This window comes from Rutilus rutilus (assembly GCF_951802725.1).
Source record: "Rutilus rutilus genome assembly, chromosome: 8".
NCBI lineage: Eukaryota > Metazoa > Chordata > Actinopteri > Cypriniformes > Leuciscidae > Rutilus > Rutilus rutilus.
In genome coordinates, this window is record NC_140222.1 from 11,278,056 (window position 1) to 11,284,388 (window position 6,333).

At 38.2% G+C, this 6,333-nt stretch overlaps 1 long non-coding RNA gene across 1 annotated transcript; it reads left to right on the plus strand.

Annotated features, from left to right (window-relative positions):
- The first annotated feature begins 713 nt into the window (after positions 1–713).
- Positions 714–4,189, plus strand: LOC311294592. The gene is made up of 3 exons (XR_014628083.1): positions 714–821; positions 2,087–2,163; positions 3,885–4,189. It is a non-coding gene; the product is annotated as an uncharacterized lncRNA (long non-coding RNA).
- The last annotated feature ends 2,144 nt before the right edge of the window (positions 4,190–6,333 follow it).

The following is a 6,333-nucleotide window of genomic DNA, read 5'->3' on the forward strand; positions in this document are numbered from 1 at the left end:
GGAATCGTCTCCACATATGATGATGTTCCTGATGGGAGATTCAGAGACAGACTGAAGCTGGACAATCAAACTGGATCTCTGACCATCACAAACACCACAACTGAACATGCTGGAGATTATCAACTAGAGATAAGGGGAGGGAAACGATCATCAAAAACATTCAGTGTTTCTGTCTATGGTGAGTAGAGATCATTTGTCTTGTCCTTTAAATATTATTATTTTATTTTTTACATACTGAAATTTTATCATTTGGGATCACACTAAACACGTAAACACATTGAATGAAACATAGATTGATTCGATTTGTTTTTTCTCTCATGTTGTCCAGCTCGTCTGCCTGTTCCTGTCATCATCAGTAACTCTTCACACTGTTCATCATCATCTTCATCATCAAATTGTTCATTGGTGTGTTCAGTGTATAATGTGAGTGATGCGACTCTCTCCTGGTACGCAGGAATCAGTGTATTGTCCAGCATCAGTGTGTGTGATCTCAGCATCAGTCTCTCTCTACCTCTGGAGGTGGAATATCAGGATAAAAACACCTACAGCTGTGTGCTGAACAATCCCATCAGCAACCAGACCACACATCTGGACATCAACACACTCTGTCACACATGTGCAGGTACCACAGCACTGATGATAGATGTGTGTGTAGATCACACACATTCACTCACACTAATGACTGTCTCTCTTTACCTCTCCTTCATTTCCTCCAGTCTCAGTGTCTCTGATAGTGTTGATCTCTGCTGGATCTCTGATGATTGTCGCGGCAGTCGTGATCTTCTGCATCTGCAGGCGACTCAGAAAAATTGATGGAGAAGGTAAGAATTATCTATTGCTTTTGACACCAAAGTATTACACCAAAAACTATACTTCAGAAATAAACTCACTATATATGTTTTGATTGGTAGCCCTAATATGCACAATAACCATATACTCGGGTACTTCCTGGTTTTCGATAAGCTAGCTTGGGCATTTCCGGTGAACTGTTAGCTGTCATTCTGTACATCGACACAAACCATCAATGGCTGAATTTTTAATGCTGTATTTATATTTTAATGCAGTTATCACGCTCACATAATTTGACTTGAAGCCAATGGAACAAGAAACATAGTGTCTGTAATTGGACAAACAGTCGCACTCTCAACATTTTTCCAGCACTTCAAATGTTATTTTTAATGTGATGACCAAAATGTTAGTTGTTCACCCTTCTGAGATTGTTTCCATTTGTAAAAAAGAAGAACGTTTCAAGATGTAGAGATCCAACATTTGATGGATAACACTTTTATAAAAAAAACAACAACAACATTAATTGCCACTATGACCAGTAGATGCGGAAGATGAGCATTTATTAGCTCATATTAGCAATTTCCTATAATATCTTTTCACACGTTTCACTTTTAAACAAATATTACACATTATAAAAATCACTAGGTTTAAAAATAAATTGTCAAGATGAAGTATGAAGAACTCACAGAGTCTCATGAAAAACAATAACTTTTCTTGTGAATTAATTACACAGAAAGCGAGCACCAAATCCCAGAAGCTGTCAGTCAGTGAAGCACAAGCTCACTGATCTCAGCACACTTGTGAAAACTCATTTAATCTTTAACTTACAGTGTGTTTATGCTGTTTTACACACAAAAGTGTGAAAACTAATGTTCAACTAATGTGGAAGTTCTTCTGTGCATATGGTCAGTTATCATTTAATCTCAGTTATTCTAATAACTGTTTACACCTTACATCCTTTACTCATCTCAAACACACAAAAAGCATATTCTGCATTTCTGAAAATTTGAATCTGCATCAGTTTATTAATACATGAACATTCTCCACAATTTATGGCATGTAAAGATGCAGTCCTCAGCTGGTTTTCAAATGAACTCTTCTATGAATGTTGTTTTACTTGTTGAGCTTCAATGATGAATATTTGTTTCACAGAAAAAAATGCTTTAAACTTTCCACTGGTTTCGATTCATAAATTATCTGCAAATGTCTCTGCAAAATGTCTTCTCTAACTATACCTGATAAAAGCATGCTCTGCTAGGGATTTTATTTTGTTGATTTAATGTATCTATCATTATAGAGGAAACAGTTCAGACTCGTGATGAAGAGATCATTTATGCTGATCCAACATTCTGCAAAAGAAAAGCACATAAATTGGTAAGATCAATTATTTCTAATTTATGTTGTGCATATCTGTATTATTTCACCAGTGAGTCAGATTTAGATATGTGCAATTATGGCTGAAATGTAATTTCTGAACATTATTCAAAAAAAAAAAAAAAGTTTGCATTTATTGTGAGAAACACAACACTGACTCATATTGAATAACACTCATGACACGGAGGCTTAGGCGGGCTTGTAGGCAAGCAGACAGGACATAAAAGAAAACTAACTACAGGTCTCCTATTAAAGAACTAGCTTTCTAAATTCCAACTATGAGATCAAGACTAAATACTTTGCTGAAATTGTCAATCCAAGAGCTATTTTTAAAATAACATGCTGTCATGAACCCTTCCTGTGTATTCCATCAGTGTGAGTCATCGGCCATGTGTGAAAATTTCATTGTCACCTGTGACAGAAGCATGCCAAAGTAAACTTCACGTTTGCATTATTTTAATTCAGCTAAGCAGTCATGCTGTGAAATATCAAGTGTTTATGTGATACAAATTCACCAAACATGAACTTTGAAATGTAGTGATTTTCGCCTGAGCTTGCGATTCCTGTGTCCCACATTCACATGCGTATGGAAAGAAGTCAATGGAACGAAAATGTAGTGTGACCACCCCTTAATTGATCATTTCTGTTGTGCATCAGAAACTTTAAAATGGCAATATTTGGAATGAAGCAGCTCTACTAACCAGCTCCAAATGGACCATTTATCAACTCGGCCCAAAAGACATACAGCACGAGCTTAGAGCAAATGCGTTCACTAATGCAGACCAATAAGCTGATAACCCCCACAAATCACCTTATGAAATAACTATTTTTGGCAGTTTAGATGCTCATGGGTTTGCCAACTTCAGCGACCCAACAACACACTCACGAATTAGTATCCTGTGCCGAACCATCAGAGGGCAGGAATATAGATATAATAAACACTGCCAAACAGCTTCATAGGTCCAGCTTTAGAGGGGGCGGGGTTAAAATAAATAAATAAATAAGGCAGCAGCAGATGTTATTTGGACCCTGCATCCTGAGTACTCTGGGGTGTGCTTATTCTGGATTACTTCTCTCAAATCCTGTTTTCTCTCAGAGGAGGAGGACTGCGAGTGGCGACGCTCACCCATTGGCCCTGTCTTTGGTCCCTATACTAAAACGGACCAAAGCCTCCTAGAGGCTTGGACCAGCAAGGTATATAGGTCTTAAAGGCTGCATACCACGCCTTCACCCAGGGGCGTCAGACCGGGGGTAATGGTGGAATTGAGTAACAAGGGCCCTTAGCAAAGGGCCACCCCTTGGTTCTGTGACCGGGGCCCAACATTTGGTGCTAGGCTTCGCCTCTCTGAACTTTCTGACCACTGCCTCAACAGATGTGACAAAAAGTGCTGGAACCAGCGCATCGAGGATAAAGTTTCTCTCTTTTCCCTCGATGTCTGCCAGGTTCAGAGATTCCGATCGCGGAAGCAGTTTGTTTAGTGGCACGGAGAGCAAAGTCTGTAGACGCAGTTCTGTACCCACCTCAGGGGGAGTCCATGACCCTGATCCAGGTCTTTCGACAGATCGTTCTGATAAGCATGCAACACAGCCATTGTGTGCAGAGTAGCCATGGCCTGACCCGCTATCGCTATACGCTTAGAATGTCAATGCCTCCCCCAGCGAGAGATAGCCATCAAGACAAGACTTTATAATGAAATCTGTGTACTGTGTTTTTTATGCAGAACACAAAAGAAGAGAATGACGTGGTGTATGCTGGTATCGCCGTGAGGAGTTGATCAAACTTCAGTTTACTGTACCAGACTCAGCTGTGTGATTGTTTCACTGGGAACCTTCGGCTGCACCCTGCAGATCCTGAGTCTATGGTGGAGGTTTGGGATTGTGAGAATCACCACATGTAGCAACAGAAATTAGCACTAAAGGCCCGCTCTCATCAAAGACGATAACTATAAATGATAAAGATATAGTTCTAAAAATCATTCTCAATTTTACAGAATAGCAGAGTTCACACCACAGCTATAACAATAACGCCACAGAGAAACAATGTTGTTGAAATCACTTTCAGAACGATTTTATCCAGCATTTAGGCTAAATCTTAGAATAAACAACGATATCGTCCGCTGGTGTGGAGGCTAATATAGTTATCTTTATAGTTATCGTTCTTGGTGTGAACAAGCCTTAATTCTGAAAGATATATTTCAGTTTGCTCTAGTTGTGCCCTGAGTATTATCAGAAATTATCAGTATTATTATCAGTATTATCAGCATCTCGGTTCACAGTAAATGCCATAGAAACAGTATCAATGGTAAATGTTGTTTCAAAAGAACTGCATCTCTGTAATTGTTGTGACTTTGATAATGTACATTTAAAAATGTAACACACACCAACCATCTTCACAAATGTGTAATGAGAATCAGTTATAAATCTTTATCAACAAAAGAGAAGCTGTAAGGTCTCCCAGTGGTTTTCTGCCAAAATAAAAGCTGGTTTAACATTTGAAAGCAAAGAAATTAAGAAAAATACATGTACTGTATAAATTATAATTTTACTGTTTTTTAGGGGCGCTGGCAGTTTGAGGCTCGAGCAGCTCAGTTTGTGTGTCACAACTGAAACCTGCAGTGGTCTGATGTATTCCTATCTGTACTGAGTTGTGGTTTGATCTGTTGGGTAGAACAACAAGTTCTGCATGAGGATGCGTCTATAACTGGACATCTGTGGTTGATGTCAGATTGTGTGTGTGTGTGTGTGTGTGTGTGTGTTTTGATGTCTCTATAGCGTGTGGTTTAAGGCTGTTTTTCCACTCCTTCACGCACGATGTTCACAGTTTGACTTCTTTACACAGAACAGCTTTACCAGGAAATACTGAGCCAGTAAATGCTGATGTTTGACAAAAAATACCACAATGATATTACAGCAAAATATGAATATATCATATTCTATTAAAGCTGAGACTTTGTTTCATATATAAAAAGTAACCTGCTCTGTCTTGTCTGTCAGTGTCCTCTTTGCTCCACAATGTTTTCACTGCATGAGAAAATGGACGTGTTGCATGAAAACAGTGACCTTAAAATACTAAATGAAACAATCCTGCAGATAAGCAGTGCTAGAATCAGAAGTTATTTCCAGCTCTAGCACAAGAAGATGAAGTCATTTCTAAAAACAACTTTTCTTGATATTACACCTTTTTGTTTTTAAATAAACATCATATCCTGTTTTTGACTGTCAATGTCTGAGAATAAATAGATGATTCACTGTTGTAATATTTATATTATCATACAAATGTTCAGTGGTAATTTTTATTCCCCCCATCACTTCTGGGGAGTAACTAACTAAAAGTTGCAATACATATACTATACATTTCTACTATCATGCAAACTAGGCCTATATTCTTGAGTAAAATAACAGTTCTACTGTCCAAAAGATATTTAAAATGTCTTTATCTGTATCATTACACATGTGGATCATTACACATTTTCTCAAAGAAGTAGCTTTAAGTCTTTGATCTGTTCTGTTACAGAGAAGTTTGGCTCAAATATGCTCATATTAAAAAAATAATTTCAATTAAATTAAATTCTCAGTTGTTGCAGCGTTTTGTCTGTCTGTGAGTGAAACAATACTTGACACATAATACCATGTCACTGATCACTTTATATTACAACTCCATCAGAGACTCTTTTAAGATGTTTTAAATCTTTGACTCTAAGACTATAAAAATACTATGAATGAATGGCTGAGTGTATAAATGGTGATTTCGCCCACATAATTGTGTAGTTACAACATCTATAAGCAAGGGTGAATAGACCATATAAACCAGATAAACCCTGACCCCTAATTTAGATCACATGTGTCAAACCTCGCTCCTGGACCTGGAGGGCCACTGTCCTGTAAAGTGTAGCTCTAACCAGCCTCAAAACACTTGCACTTTCTAGTAATCCTGCAGACCTTGATAAGCTGGTTCATGTGTTTAATCAGGGTTGGAGCTAAACTCTACATTCATGTCATGATGTAATTACAATAGTCTCGAGATGACAACACATGACGTCCCATTCAGAGCAGGTCACGTCCTCGGACTGGGAATTGTGCATTACTATGGCAACACTACCAATGCCTAAATGAATCTGCAGAGGTCAGGTGGTACAAGTAGCTCTCAGAAATGTCCCATTTTACAGGCTG